At 43.9% G+C, this 20,571-nt stretch overlaps 1 protein-coding gene and 1 long non-coding RNA gene across 4 annotated transcripts in view; one reads left to right on the top strand and one right to left on the bottom strand.

Moving 5' to 3' along the window:
- Positions 1–284: 284 nt before the first annotated feature.
- On the bottom strand, positions 285–12,157 carry LOC125389996 (uncharacterized). Its single transcript, XR_007228600.3, has 3 exons — positions 11,775–12,157; positions 7,310–7,442; positions 285–3,742 (listed from the first exon to the last, which is right to left on the bottom strand). It is a non-coding gene; the product is annotated as an uncharacterized LOC125389996 (long non-coding RNA).
- Positions 12,158–12,636: 479 nt separating this feature from the next.
- The window catches only part of Atp2b1 (ATPase plasma membrane Ca2+ transporting 1), a 105,603-nt gene continuing 97,668 nt past the window's right edge, over positions 12,637–20,571 (top strand). For all 3 annotated transcript variants that reach the window (XM_087902002.1, XM_087902001.1, XM_087902003.1), the window contains exon 1: positions 12,637–12,784. The gene's annotated coding sequence lies outside the window, so the exon portion shown is untranslated. The remainder of the gene's footprint in view (positions 12,785–20,571) is intronic.

Genomic DNA, 20,571 nt, shown 5'->3' with positions numbered 1-20,571 from the left:
ACATCTATTTTTTGAGACAGGTCCTGAACTCACTGTATAGCCAAGGACAGTCTTGAACTTTTGATTGTCCTGTCTCCATTTCCCGTGTGTTGGGATTATAGGCATGTGGCATCATAACTGACTTTTTGGATGTTTTACTAATAAAAATCTAATGCTAAGTGTCTAATTTGGAAAATACTAAGAAAAAAGTTACATATATACGCACTGTATTACATACACACACACACACACACACACACACACATATAATATTGTTGTGATGAAATGCTATGACCAAAAGAAAGTTGGGGAGGAAAAGGTTTATTTGACTTACACTTCCACAACACAGTCCATCATTGAAGGAAGTCAGGACAGGAGCTCCAGGAATCTAGAGGCAGGAGTTGATGCAGAAGCCGTGGAGGAGCTTACTGCTTACTGACTTGCTCCTCATGGCTTATTTAACCTGCTTTCTTCTAGAGCCCAGGACCACCAGCCCAGGAATGGCACCACCCACAATAGGCTGAACCTCTTCCATCAATCATCAATTAAGAAAATGCCTTAGGGCCCTGCCTACAGCCCCTTCTTATGGAGGCATTTTCTTCATTGAGGTTCCCTCCTCCCAGATGGTTTTAACTTGTGTCAAGTTGACAAAAAACTATTCAGTACAACTGACCCCCATCAACTTGACACCAAACACATCACCATTAAGCCACAGTCCTTTCTTTCTCATTCATTCCCAAGAGTCTACATTAAAAATATAAATAACTTTTTAAAGTCTCACAGTCTTTACAAATTCAAACACACTGAAAGTTCAGTCTCTTTAAAATAGCCAATCTTTTTTTAAATCCAAAGTGTTTTAAAATTCAAAGTCTCTCAACTGTGGGGTCCTGTAAAATCAAAAATACATGAAATACTTTCTTACTTCAAGAGGGAAGAACCAGGGCAAAGTCACGATCAAAGCAAAACAAAACCAAACTCCAAAAGTGTAAATAACTCAGTGTCTAACACCTGGAATTTACTCACCATCTCCTGGGTTCCTTCAAGAGGCTCGGGTCACTTCTTCGGCTCCAGCCTCTGCAGTGCACACAGTCTGTCTTCTAGGCCCTGGCTGGCTCCACTCCACCACTGCTACTGTTCTTGGTGGCCATCCTATGGAACTAGCATCTTCTACATGCTGGGGACCTCTGTTGAAACTGGGCCACACTTTCACCACTAGCCTCTCATAGGTTCTTTCATTTTCTCTATGATCCCTTCAATCCTGTGCCTTCAACGGCCACTGAGGCTGCATCTTCAACAATGGTCCTCTCTTGGCCCCTCACAGTGCCAAGCCTGAGCTGTTCTCCATGACCTTCAAAACCAGTACCACCTGGGTCACTCTTACACTACCAAGTTCAGGTGCCAGCTTGAAGTATAATCTTGGCTGTCTGTGGAACACAGCTCCTACATAGTCTCAGGAAACACTTTCCTGAAGATTTCACCTCAACAACAATGGTCTCTTCTTAATCACTATTAATTTCTCAGCTCTAGCCAACCAGCATCGAGTATCTCAGCAAAGCAAAGATTTTACATTAGTAGTTGTGATATCTTGTAGATTACAGCTGATTCTTCAGCCGCAACTAAGCAGAGCCACAGAATATTAATTCAAAGTAACAGATAGCTCTGACACAGTCTTTAAACCTCCCTCTGAAACTTCAGAAGCCAGGCTTTCATCTTCTGTATTGCCCTCAATGCTCCCATCTTCCAAGCTCCTACAAAACAGCCCACTAATTGCTCAACACTCAATGAATTCTCTAGTCCAAAATTCCAAAGTCCTTCCATAATTCTCCCCAAAACAACATAGTCAGGTCTGTCACAGCCATACCCCAGTGACCACTTCAGAAATGAATCTGTAGTGTCAAGCATGAATTCCCTTATGCAGAGAGAGTGTCAAATCCAAGCAGAGAGTGGTTGGTTACCCCCGAAGAAGCTGTACCAGTATTGCACCAGAGAGTTCCTTTTCTCTGGCAGGTTGTTATAGTTCATAGGGTTCACACTGGGTAAGATAGGGGTCACCTTTTCTCCTCTAACAGTTTGCTTAGCACCATCTAGCACTACGGAAAACAACCACCAAGAAGGGAACTTGTAGTTCACTTCCAGCTTGGTTTCACTGTATTTTGCAACAAAGTCATACAGTCTTATCAATTATTTCTGATGGAAAACCAAGCGGGGTTGCAATAGTTTGTACTGTTTTGTGGGGGGGCTACCTAATTAGCAACTCAAAAGGAGCTCTCTAAACCTCGGCACTTGGATTTCTGCATAATAACCCATGGCTTTTAGGAATAAAAACACACTGTGATTAATGGCAGCAACGCATGAAAAGGCATCTAGAATTTGGAACTTGGAAAGCTAAAAATGTACAAAAGAGTCCAGAGTCTTGGCAGGCCAGTAGTCAGCCATTCGAGCACCTTCCAGAGACAGGTATAGTTCAAGTTTCCAAAGGACTAGAGAGATCACAGGCTAAGCGGCAAACACGCAGGATGTGAGCAGAAACACATGTGAGAATGAAATCTCTGCATCAGAAACTGCATAGAAAGAAGACGGAAAGAACACAGCTGCTGGAGTTCAAGGCACACAGCGTAAACCCCAAGGACTCCAGGTCCCAAAGGGGGAAAAAAAAAGCACAAGCCCAGCAGGCCCCAAATGGTCTAGAACCCACCAAGTCACAACAGTCAGGGCTGAAGAGGTGGGAAGCAATGAGTGTGTGACATGCTGTACCCAGTGGTCTCACCATTACCAGAAGGGAGATTTCTAAAGAACTCAGCATTTCTGGATCTCCCAAGTAGACAGGAACACACATCTGACTGGCCCCTGCTGCTGCTAGGTTTTCACGGTGATAAGCGTTCGGGATTTTATCCACACGATTTTAAGGGGGTTGTTCTTTTCTTGTTTGGCTCAAAGACACCCCTTGTCAGTCCAGCTTTCTGTGGGTACTGATGAGGCTACCCAAGCTGTTTTCAGGAACCTGATTTGCAGTAGGTAGATCTCATCCAGTCTACTCCCATATTCTTATTCTAAATGCATGTGCCTCAAGAGAACTGAAGTATTTTGCTGAAAGAACAATTTCAGCAGTTGAGCCATAGGCTGAGGGAGCCTCCCCTGCCTGTTCATCAATACCTGAAAGTGAGTCTTTTACCTTCTGTGTGTTTTCAGCAAGGAAACTGTAAGATCATTGGAATCAAAGGTTTTTCTTTGCCCATCACTATCCGGTGTACTGGGGAAGAGCTTGTTCAGTCTTTCTACATCCATTCTCTTTCTCTTTCATTTCTCAAAGACATAGCTCTGCTGGGGACAAGAGCAGATGAAGAGAAAGCACCATGTCTCTCTTCTTGGCTAGGCTCCATTTGCCATCCCCTCTGGCTGGCTGTGGAAGCCTTCAGAGTGGCAGACATCCAAGCACTCATAAAGGTGAATGTGGGAGTTTTGGGGAGGGCACGGGCAGACTGCTGTTTCTTATCGTGAGCGATAAGCTTTCTACCAACCTCTTGTTCCTCCAGGCCCAGCTCTTTGCAATCTTCTGATAAGGACACTCCAAGTTGTCCAGCAGAGAACCTGGCATCTCTGGCGAGCCATTCACGGGCTTTTCGTCAACTCTTTAGTTATGTCTCTCTCACGCTGGCATCCTTCTCCACTTCTCATTATTCCTGACGTGTTGACTATGCAGAAGCCTCTCATGTTTGAGTACGAATGGCTCTCTCAGGAGAGAGGCAGCATTACAGCGTTTTACCTAAACATGGAAATTTAGGAGAGTTATTTCCTCAAGGACTCTGAAGAAAACGTCCTTTATCTTTCCACCCATGTTGTTGTTAAAACAAAGTTAGCCATCAGGTAATTGTCTTTGGTCTTTTTTCCCATTTGTAGTTGCTGCAACGAGGTCCCTCTCTCTTTTGTGTCATGTGGCTTCTTAGTGCCGCGTGTAGGGTGGTTTTCTTTAATGTCTTGCACCACTGGTACCTTTTTTTTTTTTTAACAATTCTGGGAAGAAATTATGCCTCCCTGATGCTTTTACCTGGCATAAGTGAATTGCGAGGAACTAGTACCAGCACTCTATTGTGAGACACAGGGATACAGGATTCTAACTTTACATGGCATTGTAGCCCATGTAGAATGCTACCATAATATCATAGACTCAATATTTTGTAAACAACTTGTGCTTATTTATATAGCTCTGGAGGCCGGGAGATCCAAAATTAAGGTAGAAGGGGCTTAGCATCCGGTGAGGACCAGTTTCCTAGCTCATAAACTATATCTTCTGTGTCCTGAGATGGTAGGGAACAGAGTAAAACTTCGGGTCTATTTTATGAGCAAAATAGTTCTACTCCTGAAGGTTCTTCAGGATTCTCACTATTTGATCAGTTTAGGGGACTAGAATTTTGGCATGAATTTTATGGGGGCACAGCATGCAGACAGACCACTTGCACCCACTTTGCTGCTTCAGTCATACCCTGGTAGAAGTTATCAGTACAGTTCTGGGATTGTATGTATCTGACTCATCTCCAGGTTAAATAATTCCCTGAACTAACAGCTCCTTATGGTTGCTTGTTCCTCTAGCACTGAGTTCTCCCATCTCCAGACTTACAAATTTCTTGTGTCTTTACAGTTTCCTATCAGTATTGTTTCCGACACTCTCAGTACCATTTATATGCACCGCCCACCATCATTTGAGGAGCAGAGTTACATAACGCAGCAGATCTGAGGAGGCTTCATATGTGAACTTGAAAAACTTCTTACCAAAAATGAATCTATCAACTGAGCTGTGTTCCTGAGCATTCATATGCTGAAATTCTAACGCTCAATGGGCCTGTACGAAGAAGGAGCCTTTAGACAAGGAACTAAAGCGAAGTGAGGTTGTAATGGTGGGTGCTTAACCCGAGAAGAACAGTGTACTCACAAGGGAGAGAGAGATTCTCTTCACACTCACTTTTACCAATGAAAGCCCTGTGATGAAAAGGCATGAAGGCATGCTTGTTCCTTGCTTTTCTTTTTTTTAATTAATTAATTTATTTGTTTGTTTGTTTATAAAAATTTCCACTTCCTCCCCTCCTCCCTATACCCTCCCATTCCCCCCACTCCCTCTCCTCCCCCCCCTCTTCTCCTCCCTCTCCAGTCCAAAGAGCAGTCAGGGTTTCCTGCCCTGTGGGAAGTTCAGGTTCCTCCCCCCTCCCTCCAGGTCTAGGAAGGTGAGCATCCAAACAGACTAGGATCCCAAACAGCCAGTACATGCAGACGAAACAAGACCCAGTGCCATTGTAAATGGCTTCTCAGTCAGCCCCCATGTCGGCCACATTCAGAGAATCCGGTTTGATCACATGCTCGTTCAGTCCCAGTCCAGCTGGCCTTGGTGAGCTCTCATCTTAAATTATCCCAACTACCTTTTGCCACTGGGCTTTTATCTTTCTCTATTTCTGTATATCTTTTTTTCCCTTCTTACTCCATGACTGGCTGAGAGGCTGGCCCCCTGATATCCACCTCCTCTCAGGTTGCCCCTTCTATTCATTCTCTCTACCTGCCAGTCCCCCCATTCTTTCTCCTACTTCACTATTGGCCATTCATCTCTTTATTAGGACCCTCAGGTGTTTTAGACAGGCACAGTAGCACAGCTTCACAGAGTTAAACAAATGCAGAGTAAACAAAAGTCACACACCTGAAAATAATATTCCCCAACATATGTCCGTATTGACTCTACATGGCAAAGCCAAACAGGTTAAAAAAAAAAAAAAAAAAGATCATCTGAGTTCTGACAAAATGTCATGCAAATTCACATTGCTGTAAAACTATTCTAAACTTACCTAGCCTTGGAAAATATACCTTTTACTTATTCTTTAACCATATTTTAATTCTTTCAATCTCTCCATCTCAGTCTTTAGTTTTACTTCCTCCAGGCTGAGGGCCTTAACTGGTATGTAAGGAACAGCAAGATCAGTTTTTGTTTGCTTGCCTCATTTTCCCTCTGTACATCAGTTTTTAGTCTTCCTTCATGTTCTCTATTTCCTAGATATATTCCTCTACCCCACTTACATCCCCACATTTATCAACATTCTTCTCAGGTCCCCTGTTCCACAGATACCGAGACACATGGATCAGCTAAGCAGCTTTCGGTGCCTTGTTTTTGGTGACTGGCTGATTGCTTTCTTGCTATCATTTCTATGTGGAAGAAGAAAAGCTGACCCTCAAGGTTCCCACACAGGCTAAGAACAAAATCAGGTTATGTTCGTAAACTTAGACTTCATCATCAGAAAAAATGGTACTTCGTTTCTTGTTCATTCATTTGAGCTAAATGAATTGACATTTACTTGGTGCCAAATACTCCTAGGCCTGCCATGGAGTAAGTGCTTAATAAAAGTTTCTTTGTGCTAATGACTAGATGAACTATTATTACCCTGATACTAATGTCTCTCAAATAGAATCTTTCTTGTGTTCCTACCTTAGTGACCTCAGAGGACATTTGTCAGGCTCAATAAATACTTACTAAATAAAACAGCATTACCCCTGTCATCAAGGAGCTGAAGTCACAAAAACGCTCATACCGTGAAGATAAAAAAATGCTGAAGAGTAAGTCTATTTTATTCACCTACCTATTAGGAAGTAATATTAGGAAGTAATAGGTAGGGTGAATAAAAAGAACAATCAAAAAAAAAAAACCACAGGACTGGAAACACCCCACTGAATAAAGTGCTTAGCATTCATAAGAATCTGAGTCCGTTCCCAACATGCACATGGAAAAACCAGACACGGCGGCATATGTTTGCAATCCCAGCCCTGGGGAGGAAGAGACAGGTGGAACCCGGGCCAGTCAGTCTAGCTTAAAGGACAACTTCCAGACTACTGGGAGACCCTGTCTCAAAAAACAAAGTGGATGGCCCCTTGAGGTTAGACAACACTCCCCTCTAACTTCTATATTCATGTGGATGTGAAGTCTCACACACATGCTCCAAAACACACACACGCATGCATACACACACACACACACACACACACACACACACACTAAAATAATGTAATGGCAGAGTAAGAAAAGAACATTCCACACAAGAACCAGATAAAGGGAGTGTCTACTTCAGAGACTCAATCAGAAGTTCTGGCCCAGAAATCTGCATTGCTTACCAGGGTAATTCTTCACTGTGGTTCTTGAAAGGAGATGTTCCAACAAAGAACAACAAAGTAAAAAAAATACATGGAAAACAAGCTAACAGACAAAAACAACTAGAATCTGATATCAACATGGGAAAAAAAATCCTGCTGGCTATTCTAGTGACAGACAGTTTCTAAAATGATGGGGCAGAAAGTCGTGAACCTGAATCCTGGATGGCCATGCTCAGCAGCTGACTCCACACCACCACCTGCTCTGAGCTTCCGAAGTGGGACTGGCATCTGTTCTGGCGGGGAACATGCTTCATGCCGAAGGTTCACATGCTGAAGGCTTGGTCCTGTAACACAGTTCAAGGATGCTTAAATCATGAGTGTTCTTGGTTCACCAGTGAATGAATCCATTGATGAATCTGTAGTTGACTGGTCTATAAAGAAGGAGGGCCTCCCTGGAGTAGGTCACTGGGAGAGCAGAATATCCCTGAAGGCTCTATCTTGGTTCCTGTCCTCTCTCTCCCTACTCTCCCTTCCCTTCCTTCCATTCTACGCTACTTCTGTCCCAGCCACCAAGAAGCAAGGAGCTTGACTCCAGCACAGACTTCCCAGTAGGATGCTTGGTGTCAAGGCAGCCTATAACAATGGTTCCCAGCCTATGGGTCACGACCCCATTGGGGTTGCATATCATACAGCCTACATATCAGACATTTACATTATGACTTATAACAGTAGCAACATTACAGTTGTGAAGTAGCAATGAAATAATTTTATGGTTGGGGGGGTCACCATAACACGAGGAACTTTAATAAAGGGTCACAGCATTAGGATAGTTAAGATCCACTAATAAAGCAAGGGAGACGATTGAGTATCAGCTGAAAGCACAGGGTAAAATAGCTTTTCCTATGTGTTCTCTCCTTTGTATTTTCTATAGCAGTGTAAATTAACATAACCTGTATTTATAAAAGCCACTGTGAGTCCACTTTTTGGTTAAATGTAGCCAAAGGCATGTCTCATGATTTAAGGGCTTTTTCTTCTTTCTTTTTTTTTCTAGAGAAGGCTTAGACCATATCAGTGAAATGAAGCATGAAGCAGTGATGCAGTTAAGTGTGCTATGATTTAAAGAGGACCACAGATAAAGTCTTTTTCACAAGTAAGTCTTTCCGTTCTATGGTTATAATCTATCTAACTAAACAAATTAAATGTGCATTTTCGTAATACATTTACCTTGTAATAAGTAAAATGGGAGTATTTCTGAGCAATGGCCCTTATTGAGCATATGTTATAAACTGGATACTCTATTTTGGATGAATACAGTGGAACACAATGGCTCAGCGGTTAAGAGCACTGCCTGCTCTTCCAAAGGTCCTGAGTTCAATTCTCAGCAACCACTTAGTGACTCACAACCATCTCTAATGAGATCTGGTGCCTTCTAGAGGAAGAGACCAGGTCAGTCGTCCTCATCAACTTAGACCATGAAACCCAATATGGACAAGTTCAACAGAACCGCCATATACGGGCTGCCCATGCATACTTCAGCATTGCTGGGGAAAAACAAACAAACAAAAACAAATGAAACACAGACACACACACAAGAAAAAAAAACAAAAATAAACAGTGGTACACACCTGAGACTGAGAAGGCAGAAGGAAGAAAAGCAGAAATTCAAAGCAAGTCTGGGCTACATATAAGTTCTGGGCCAGCCTGGGTTATAGAATGAGAACGTTTTAAAGAAGGAAAGGAAAGAAGGAAGGAAGGGAGGGAGGGAAGGAGTGAAGGAGGGAGGACAAACAAGAGAAAAGAAGCAAAAACTGGGTTAAAACTTTATGTAGATAGTTCACCCAAACTTTATAATAGCATTGTGGTATATCACAATTCAGCATTAGTAAATAGGAAAGCAATGCATTCTAATTAAGGGAAGGGAGGACTCTCCAAGACCATCAGTATATGCTTGAAGAAGGAAGGGCAAGGATAGCAACTGTGGTAAATTTGTTCATTCCCAGGTACCGTCCCTAGCATTTTTACCGTGCATATTCCTTTCTATTAAATTATGTGTGTCTCCTATGGTATAAGACAGATTTAAGTCTTTCATGAGAAATCTTCCTCAGCATTTAGGTATAATCTCTTTATTTGTTGGAATGTATATTTGGGGGTCACCACCATATGCCTAAATTATACAGTATTTGGAGTGGGACAAACAGCTTACTCCTAGAAGTATGTAGGCACTAAATAAGTCCCAGCAAATGTCTTCGAACTGTTTTGCATTTTTCATACATAAAAGTGTTCTATTCTGTGACTTAAAGATTCTTATTTTAGGCTTACTTGTAATTGTACTCCATTTAACTCGGCAAGTATAACTAATTTGTTACTAATAAATAAGTTTTATGTGGGTTTTCAGCTAAGGAACGTCTCTATCTCCAGAATAATGGAAATTTGAGAACATACATAATTATATTTTATGAAGTGTTTGATATCCCCCCACCTCACTCCCTCTCTCCACCTGCCAGTTCTGTTACAATCAGGACTGACATATTCACATATAAAAGTCCATTTAAGGAATCTATCTTGTTTTAAAAACACACTACTGTTGGTGTCTTAATTTTGCTCTATCACTTAACACATATTTTATTTAAGGACAGGGTCTTGCTATGTATTACAATACTGGCCTGGACCTCACAATGTTGGACAGATTGGCCTGGAATTCTCCATCCTCCTGAGTGCTGTGGTGGAGAAAGTGTGAAATCATGCTAGGCTGGGATTCCTTAAAAAAAATAAAGAGCCTAATGTTCCTTTTCACATTTGGTTACATGGAGGAGCTTCCGCATGGGTTATAAAGATCGAAACAATTTACCGGTAAAGATGTCAATGCAATTATACCATTAAAGGAATGAAAGGAATGCACCTATTAAAACTGCCTAGTTTTCAACATGGCATCCAAAACAGTAACTTTTCTGGAGCTTATATATTTGGTAATTAAAAAAAACATATTTACAAAACTGTAATGTTATTTAGTAGAGAATTGTATTGCATTGTTCCTATTATATACTAATACACTTCCAGTTCAATTAAATTCATGAAATAAATTAGTTCTAAGATGAAGATGAAATGCTCATATAATACACAAGGGCATTGCTGATTTCAGGTGGCCCAATGCCTTCTAAGAAATAATTCTCACGACTGAACTCTAGTCCAGTGCCGGGGGACTTGCTTGTCCATGAGGTCCTGGTTCTAGCTCTTTAACCAGAAGAAAAACGAAAAACCCTAATAAAGCAATTCAGCATTTTTTTACATTGAAAAGTATGTCATCTGGGAGATTTCAGGATGAAGCTCCGTGGGAGGAAAAAAATTGAATTTCTTAATGTGCAGTTGCTTCTATATTGCTTTTAGCTTTAATTTTTTTATCTGAGAGAATGAAACATACAAATCAAATAAACACTACCATTACATTGACTATATGAGAGTAAATTTATCATGTATGCGATTCATGTTTATTGAAGTGTATACAACTGTGTTCAAAGACGTATATGTTTTCACTTGTGGGCACATCTGTATACTCAAATAAAAATTTCATTGCAATAATGTTCTATAATAAGGATGCTCAGTGATTTTTCATGAACATATACTTCAAAAACATGCATTTTATGATTTAGAACTTCAACAAATCCATAAAGTGAACAGATTCTAGTTTAACCTAGTATCAGTTTTGCTAGTGTAGCATACAGTGATTCATTTATTACTTTAAAGTCAAATTCTTGATTAAAGTAGAATGCCTAATTTAATTTTCTATGGGGACTTCCTTGGAGGAAAGTTGGGAAACAGCCAACGGTTCATAAATGTGTCTGAGCTTTTCTGAAAGGTATTTCAGGGCGAGAGACTACTGGAAATTACCTAAGTGAAATTTAATTAATTTGCTTTTCTATTTGTAGATTTGAAGTAGTATCAGGAAGGGCTATTTATTGTACCACACCAACCAATTCTCTGTGATGAAACAGAGAGGAAAGAAATGTCCAGTGCTGGTTTTACATGTCGAGGGCACAGCTCAGAGGGCTGGTAATGTCTAGCCTGGTGAAAGATATAAATGGAAAAATGCATTTTTTCAACAGTTTTAGCGTGGAAATTCTGCTTTTAAACTCAAGCATTTTGTTTTCAAGCCTTTACATATTTTGAAACAAGGCTATCAAAGAGTGAACATTCATGATGCAGTACTTGTCTTTACCCCGTGCTTTCGAGAAGGCTGCAGCCATTAACTCTTCCATTTCAGGGGTTGAACAAAAAACACTACAGAACTTTTTTTTTTTTCCTTTTCCTGGCTAAGTGATACTGAAAATAACACTGATAAGGTCTGAACGATCAACCCGGGGACCTTTAGTTAAAGCAGAGGCGATTAGACAGGGATGGGGCAGAATATCCTCCTCTAAATATGTGGATACAGTCAAGAAAACCCTTTTCTAAAAGTAGATGCACTAACGAGCGGTTTTCTTTTTCACGGCAACATGTTCGAAAGGTTGGGCCAGAGTCGGCTACCTTTTACCATCGCAACACTGAACATGACTCGATCTGATTTTTTTTTTCTTTCCGTTTCTTTCTCCTCAAGGAAGAGGAGGGAAGGGTTGGGATCCTATGAATTAAAGACCCACGAGCTTGCCACAGGTAGAACAAGATTTTTCAAAAGAGCAAACCTAAGAGCGAAACGAGAGGACTTGAAGCGCGAACCGTGCGAGGCCTGTTTGGACCGGCCCGCGGACACCGTTTGAGCGCTGCTGAGGGGATCCCCGGTGTCCGCCGGCCGACCGGGCCAGCGCGCCCACGGGGACAGTGGGCTCCGGTCCCGAAGGGTGAGGCACTTGGGGCTGTCGCGCGAGTGCGTCACTGTCCGGGACGGGAGACAGGTCCGCTAAGGGAGTGGGCGCCGAGCCGCGCGGGGCCGCTCTCCGGTCCGCTGACCCGGCTTCGCCTCCCACCCCGGTGTGGGGCGGGGGAGAGGTACGGGCGGCTCGAGCGGGGACCCCAGGGAAGGTCGTCTCGCTGCAGCGACAGTCATCACTCTCCGGCCTCCACACGTTGCGGGTGCCGCCCGGCCGCGCGCCTAGGAAGCGCCGGTGACTGACGGAGTCACCGCCCCCTCCTCCCCCGCCACCCCCCCTCCAGGCGCCCCTCCCTCGGGCCGACACGTCATGGAAACACAGACGTCAGAGGCCTCCGGCCAATCAGAGGCCGCCGCAGGAGGGAAGAGGAGCGCAGGAGGGGGCGGGGACAGCCGCCAGCCCCGGCGCGCACAGGGAAAAGGAAGAGGGAGCGAGGGAGGGGCGCCGCGGAGGCGCGAGTCGCCCGCCCTGCACTCCGGCCACCCTTTCGGCCCCGCGCGCTGCCAAGTTCTGGTCTCCGGGCGCGCGCTCCGCCAACCCGGGGACGCGCTCGCCGGATCCTCCCCTTAAACGCCCTCACGGTGAAGCGCCCAGTCCCGGTCGCTCCGAGCCGCGCTAACCTTCGCTCGTGTGCGCGCGCCCGTCCGCCCGCCCTCAGGCTCCCCGCGGGCCGCGTCACGTGACCGCGCCCAGCCAAGGCGGCAGCTGTGGCCGCGCGAGCATCGGCGGCGGTGGCAGAGGCAGCGGGAGGCAGCTGCGCCGCCAGCGTGGAGCGGGAGGCGTGGAGGTGTGGAGAAGAAGAAGGGAGCGTCGGACCGGAACGGGTGAGCGTCCTCCACCCCCTCTGCCTACTCGGACGGGTCCCCCGCGGGTCCCCCCCGGTGCACACGGGCCCCGGAGCTGATCGCAGCCCCTCGTGCTCGGCCGTCCGCTTCCCGGTGTGTTCTCCCACACACACACACACACAACCCCGGACCCCGCCCCGGACTGCACCCCGCCCGCTGCTGCAGCGGACGACTGCGCGGGGCCGGCAGAGGTGCCGTGCCGAGCGCGGCGCGCCCTGAGCGCGGCTTTGCGGAGCCGAGGAGGCGGGTCCTGCGGGGACGCGAGCGGCCACTCGGCGACCGCCGGGCTCTGGGCGGGGGCCGGCCGGGCGCCGCCTCCTCCTCCTCCTCCTCCGCCGCCGCCTCCTCGCGGTGCAGCGTGAGTAGGGAGCCCCGGCTGGTGGACGCCGAGGCTCTGGGCTCCGCGGCGGCCGCCTCGTCCCCCGAGGTGCAGCCGCACCTCCGCGTGGCGCCCCGAGTCCAGCGAGCCGGCTTGCGGGCACGTCCCGAGACCCCTACGCCGCCATCCCCGGTTCCCCCCCCCCCACCCCTCCCGCCTAGCCTTCCTTGATTCTTCCCTCGGAAAAATGGTTCCCGCTGCGGGCGAGGTGAGTGGCGGCCGGTGGCCGCCCGCGGCGGGGGCGGCCACCTGCGGGGGAGGCCGGGCGGAGCGCGCAGGGCGCGGCGGGGGTCCTGACAGCTGGGCGCGGGGTGGAGCGCGACGGGTCCCCGCGAAGTTGGCAGAGCCGCCGGGGTTCGCTCTCCTGCTAGGGGTACCGTAAAGGTGAGAAGGCTTCCTCCCCGCGCGCCCCGGCGCCGGCTCCAGCTCGGAGTCGCCGTCCCGGTCGGTGGCTCCTCGGCTACACCCGCGCCTCTCCTACTTGGCGGGGCTGCCTGTACTGCCGCCACAGCCCATCCGAACACCGGGCGCCCCCACCCCGGCGTGTGGGTGGTGACCTTGAGGGCAGCCGAGCCCGGCACTCCCTCTCCCCGCGCCCCGGGAGGGTCACCCATTTAATCCCTGCCTTGGGCCCCCGAGAGGTGCTGCCGGCTCAAGGTGAGGGAGGGTTCGTGCGTCGGCCTCCCGGAGGGGGTGCTGTGATAGATGCGTGTCAGACAGGACGGTGACTCCCGGGGAGTTGGAGAGCCGCCCTGACTCTCTGTTCAGGTCTTGTGTCTGGCCCCCCCAGGATGTTCACGCTTGCTTCCGATTCGTGTTTATGTACTTAGTTTAAAAGAAAAAATAATATTATCTGCGCTGTCCTCAGGTCCCCGGAAAGGGTCAGTAAGAAGGAGGGTGGCATTCCAATTGCGGGGGGGGGGGGGCGGGCGGAGAGGGCGGGGGGTTCCTCTCTGTTCCATCTTGCAAGAGAATTTTGTGGCTTAGCTAGTTAGCGACCCCTGGGTCTGCGCTTCAGTCTCTGCCTGGGTTGGTCTCTGTGCGCATTTCGTTCACCAGTTTACTGCGGGACTCTAGCATTGAGAGAGAGTGCTTTTGCTTTTGAGGTGAGAGGACCCCGAAGGAGGACCCAAAGGAGAGCTGGGACTGCCCAGCGTGGGTAGAGGGGTCTGCAGGACCGCCAAGGACGCTATCCTCCTCCTCGGTGGGCTGATTTTTTTTCTCCCTTCCTGTGGGCTGGAGCGCTGCAGACAGCCACCTTTGGCTGCTATGCATGTTACTTTTCTGGGTTTATTAATAATCTAATGGCTCCTGTTGGTATCGATTGCTGTTCCTGATAAATTAGTTATATGGCTTTTTTTGTTTTCATACGTGTGTAGGTATATGCACGTCCTGGACTGTCTGCCTTTCAACATGGAAGGCTTTGTTGTGTTTCACCTCCCCCACCTGAGGACAGTCTTTACTTTAAAATAAGGTTCTTGCTCAGCGTAGGTGTATTTTATAATAATAAGTACTTGTAAGGGCCTGGTTTGTGAAAGCGCTCTTAGGGCATCCCTTTGGATGGTGGCCCATGCGAGTGAGTGGAGAGCCTTGACTTGCTCTGCCACCAGCCTTCCCTAGGGAGACTCCTGTCCTTGTGTGTGGCAGGGATGGATGGGGGAATTAAAGAGGGATTGGAGGAGGAAAATCTGCCTTTTGTACTTGGGTGCTTCATTTGGCACCACCATCCCAACCCCTCTTTTTTTCCCCCTCCTGGTGAGTTCAAATTTGAAGTAAATAGAAATCTTTTTTTTTCTTATTGGGAGGTTTTTTTAGTGTATGAAATGGGCCTTTTAAGCCGTGTTTTTAGGGAGCTGTTTTAGTTTTTACCTTGCTTTGGATAAGACAGTTAAATTGCTGTCATTAAGGGTGGATCTCTGCCCTGATTTTGGCTTGGGTGTAACTGCAAAGATCTTTGAAAAGTAACTGTTATTTTCTACCATATAGTCTGCAAAAGTGAGTCACATTCGGGTGAGATGAGGACAGAGCGCCACCTTTGATTTAAATTTTTGTTGTCCCCCCCCCCACTCCCATCAAACGGTGAAAATGAAGAGTATGCCTGCTCACCGCAGTTGTCTTTGCTGCGTCCATTTAGAGGGAAGGGGACTTTTCATTTCTCTGTATCCTCTAGTTTCTAGATCTTGAGAGGCATTTCAGCAAGTGTGTGGGGAAACTTCGGTGTTTTGTTTTTAGATGAAGCTTGAGACCTTACGTAGCCTTCTGAGATGAGGTGAGGAACTGGTTTTGACTCATGTCGATAATAGAATAAGAGGATATTGATGATCTGGACCGACTAAGGACTGAGGGAAGGAGGGAATGCAGCAGTGTTTTCCACTGTGTTTAGACATTCCAGCAAATTCCAGTACCTACCAGCATGGTAGTACTTTTACTACTCCTTTTTTTTTTTTTTAACTGCTGAGCTATAAACAGGTTCTAAAATAAAGACCAAAAACGTGGTAAAATTATTTTTCTGGCCCGGCTACGATATATTAATTCTTTTTCCTTCGTTATCATGGTTTACCTGCCTTTCATGGTTTTACCGGGTGCTTATAATTACTTGCTTTAAGTACTTACATTCAAAGTTTAATCAAGACCATGTTGGAAAACGTGGATTCTGTGTACGGCTCCTCTCAGATGCATCTCATATGAAAATAAATGGACTTTTTCAGGCTTCAGGGAGAGAGATGCTGTAGCGACAGCCGAGCTGATGAGATTTCCCTGTCCGCTCTGCGTCGCTCTCTCCCTTCTCAGATCCAAAGTTTAAGGTGCACTATCTCTTTAGACAGACGATAATTTTTTTATTGTATACCGTAGAACGCAAGAGAAAAGGATGTAACCTTTAAATAATGGGTAAATTAACATGGATATTACCTAATACGGATTTTAATTACAGACCACAAGCTATTATTACTGTTTTATCTGCATTTAAATTTTAATTCAACGTTTGTGAGTTCTTCTGACTACTGTCAAACGTTAGATGTTGAGCTATAGATAAGTATGAAGCTATAATTAAACAAAAAATCCGTTTGAGATGATAGATTACTTATGCCTTCACTGCTCCAAGGCCTCCTTAAAGCCATAGAATATGGCCCTAGTAAACTAGGACATTTAAAGTGATTAAGGTGATGCATGCAGAATAATTAATACATTGTTAAATGTATTTTGATAAAATCCTTCGTTTGGGCATTCAGTTGACTAATTTCCATGGGCAAACATGTTAACTTCATTTTGAATGAAACAATCTCTTATGTGAAGAGATTTACGAGGACTTGTCACTCAGTAAAACTATAAATAATAATAAAAATAGTAAAACTTATAATATTGAACATCAAAAACATTTGACAATTTTTCTTATATTTTATACATATAAGGTTAAAAGTAGCATTTCATGTCTTACGGAATTTGTAATTGATATAAAAACACAGGAAGAGTAAGGATCAGGAAGCAGAGACTTAAACTTAAGTTCCTGCATCTTGTGTAAAAGTACTTGATTAGTTGAAGGGAAAATGATTTTCTGGTAAATGTCCTATAGAAGGGTGCTATTAATAGCTTGTTTGGGGGTTTACAGACTCTGAGGCAATATTACAAGGAAAATCATAAATATAAGAAACATTTTTTAAAAGAAGTGATAGTTTCTTAACTTTTAGAAACGGTGCTTAAAAACACACACCAAATACACTGCTTTATTAATTTTTTTGTTCCAGAAAACAGAGTAAGAAAGTTAAATCACCATTTTGATAACCCATAGCCAATCCACTGTCAATATCACCATACTAGAAATAAGTCTGTTATGAATGGGCACATTAGGTAAATAGATGAATTTTTTTTTAATGTCATATTCTTGTTATGTAGCCCTGGCTGGGCTGGAACTCACTACATAGACCAGGCTAGCCCTGAACTCATAGAGTGTCACCTGCTTCCAACTCTTGAATATTAAATTGAATTCTTACGTTTAATATTTGTAGCATAGGAGATCCTCAGTACTACTCAATATTCAACAGTATCTGAAAGGTTGACTCTGTAGCTTTTGTTGTATGTGTGGCTTCGACTTTTTATTTTTCTGCTGATACTCTGTTGTGTAGCAGGTACCTAATAGTAGCTTTTCGGGTTTCATGCTTGTTGGTGCTCCATAACAGTTGACTAAGGAACACTCATAGCTGTTTAGTGTGGTTTTTATCATACTGTGCTACATGATTCTCATGACGGGTAATTTTTCCAAATGAGTTACATAGAGAGTTGTACCTTTCCCCCCTGGTAGTCAAGGTGATTTATCTAGGTTCGGTGTCACGTAGCTGACAGATAAATCAGCCAGACCTGGACTCCAGATTCTCCAGAGACGCTCTTCTTCTAGCTCTGCTCACCACTCTTCTCACTCCCTGTGTGTGTTTGTGCGAGCGTATGGATATTCATATTCATGATCTATGAAAGGTCAGCTTCTGATCGGCATAAATTTAATAATATAATAAAAATAAATTTGCTTAGGCTTAGCTTTTTAGTTTAATTATTGCTTATGCTTGGAGTAATATAAACGATCCATACATACCCTGATTTGCTTAACACTGAGTTAATGAATATGAACATCTGTAAAATATTAAATTTATATATTTTTTAAAAAAATACTGTTTTCAGTAACCTTGTTTTGTTTTGCAATAATTTAGTTAAAAATAGAAAAGTTCCTTCTTTCGAATCCTATAATGTTTTATGTGCTTGTTTTTCAGCCACAGGTATGTTACCTAAATTTTTTTAGAATATTAATTTGTTGAGCAGTGGAATTTAGAAGCTTAAATAGGTCCCTAGTGAGGAGATTTCAGTTCATGAAATCCAAAACCTGGTTACAACTCTCTCTCACACAAGAAAAGGTAATGGGTCTCAACAGTTAGTTGTTTCCCCGGGGCAGTCCCTCAAAGCTCGGGTCCCTTGGCATCGCCCCTGCAGTTCTGATTCAGCAGATTTGGGAGGGGGGCCTATCAGTGTGAATTCTGAAAAAGAATAAAACTGAATTTATGCTACGTGAAATTGTAACATTATTAAAAATCCTTTATGATACAGGAGGAAACCATTGATCTATTTGGACATAGTCGAATTTATGTTTGGAAATAGTTTTGACTGTTGTAGAAGAGTGTGATTTGTTGGCTTGGGTAGTTTCTGTGACAACTGTAAAAAAAAAAAAAACCATAGATGGAAAATCCTCTCTTATCTGTATGTGCAGTCATCTTTCAGAAGAGCTGTCTGTGGCCACTTACTAAGCACTGTAAACTCTCAGTATTCTTCCTTATATTCCTGTCTACGTGTCTGCTGTCTTCAAAGGATTTGAACACAGGTTTCTGTAGAAGTGATTCATGTTGTGTCTCCATGGTTTTGCATCTCTAGGCACCAGTCTTTGTCTTGTTGTATCGTTACAGGGCACGTCCTTCTAGCAGATGGGCATAAAGGAGCAGACAAAGTCACCCTTTTGAGTTTCATTTAGCAAACAGGTATCTCATAGCATGTCAGTGCTGATAGTCTTTCAAGAATATTAATGATACTGGATTGATAACTTACCAGCTGTACACCAGGACAAAAGTTAGCGCTGTTTCACTTGGGTGTTAGTTTGTGGAGCTAGGTTAGCTGCTTTAATTACTGCATCCTGTTACATACTCGGTATGGAGTAACTGCCTTGAATAAGTTTCCTGTTCAAAATCAGTCTTAAAATGTGGTTATTGTTTGGCTTTATGTATATCCATGTAATAAATAGTACATGCATTAAGATGAAAGTAATTTCAAAACGCATCTCAAGAATACTGAACTTGTCTTTATTTCTAAAACTTAGCTTATTGGTTGAGCCTTAGGGAACAGTTAGAAATCATGGGGTCTAGTTTACTAATGATTATGGAAATCTAAATTAGTATTTTTGGCAGAGTGGGAAGACTTCTCCCTATAGTCTCTTAAAGCTATTGTCTATTGAATTTTTCCATAAACAATGTTAACTAAAGAATATATGATGTTTTGAATTATTTCTTTGGTAAGAAATTGTTTGCTACTTGTAAGAATAGCAACTTCTAATGCTGTGGTTTCTGACCTTCTGGGATTCGGGTTTTGTATTGTTACTGTCACCCGGGCCTCTAGAGACAAGGAGCATAATTTTGAATGGACCACTGCTTGCTTAAACTGTGAAATCTGAGATTATACTCTTCACTGAAAACTGGTATGACTACTGGAGAGACCTGATGAATTTAAGAAGAAAATGTATATTTTCTGAAAAGTAAACCTAAGAAAGGATTTGACTATTTAACTTAAAAGGAGTTTTTACAATAATTGTATTGCTAGCAGTGTAGATCTGTTCAGTTTATTGACCGAGAACATTCTCCTGCCACGAGGACTAATAATCTTGTTCATAAAGTTTCTCAGTTCCCTTGCTTTACTCTGCCTTTCTTATTTGTGCTGAAATTTGTTGTCGACTTTTTTAGAAAATACCTCATCTGACATAATTTCTTCACTAAAACATTTAGTAGCTCCGTTTAAATCATATAAACTTATTTTGGAGGTCTTGGATCGAATAAGTAAGCCAGTGTTTTCTAAAGTGTTTAATCTGGTTCTTAGGAATATTAAGCGCTTGAGGAAGGGGTAGCGCTGAACTCTAGGATGTACTGTTTATGCAGTTCTTCCATTTGAGATTTCTTCTCTTTTTTACTGTGAGATGTCATTGTTTGCTTCTATTTCATAGATCACCTTAGTGAAGCACCCGTCTATCTGTCAACCTTAATATGCTTCTAACCAGGGTCACTACTTCGTACACTTGCAGTAGGAGTGATTCATAATCTGGAGTCGAGAGCCATACTGTATGCACAGCACTGTTGACTGTCTGTTGGAGACAGCTGAATAGTCTGGCTGCTTCCCTGTTCCCTTTGCTGTGACTTCATACATGTCTTTTTCTGACCTGAGACAGCTCTAGGTCTTCTAGGCTAAGTTTGCCTAATATTCAAAGCTCAGCACCTATTCACTCTTTCTAGCCATTCTTCATTAATCTGCCCATCTGAATTCCTCTAAGTTTTTATTCTTGGCTGTACACTTAGTGGTTCTGTTTTAAAGATTTATTTCTCTTTTTACTTATATGGATTTGTGTGTGTGCCTGTGTAAGTTTATGTGCCCCATGTGTGTACAGGTGCCCATGGAGGCCAGGGAGCAGTTGAATCCCATTGACCTGTTGTGAACTGGTGGTTGTGAACCATCTGGTATGGGTGCTGGGAACAGAACCTAGGTACTCCTAACTACTGAGCCATATCTCCAGCCAAAGTTAGACACTTCTTATGTTATAGATCCCCTTTCTGTAAGAGTTTTCATTTGGAGATAATATGGAGAAGTTGAGAAA

This window comes from Myodes glareolus, chromosome 26 (assembly GCF_982192425.1).
Source record: "Myodes glareolus chromosome 26, mMyoGla1.1, whole genome shotgun sequence".
Lineage (NCBI taxonomy): Eukaryota > Metazoa > Chordata > Mammalia > Rodentia > Cricetidae > Myodes > Myodes glareolus.
The sequence above is the reverse complement of the archived record's forward strand: the minus strand, read 5'-3'. Positions and strand labels throughout refer to the sequence as shown.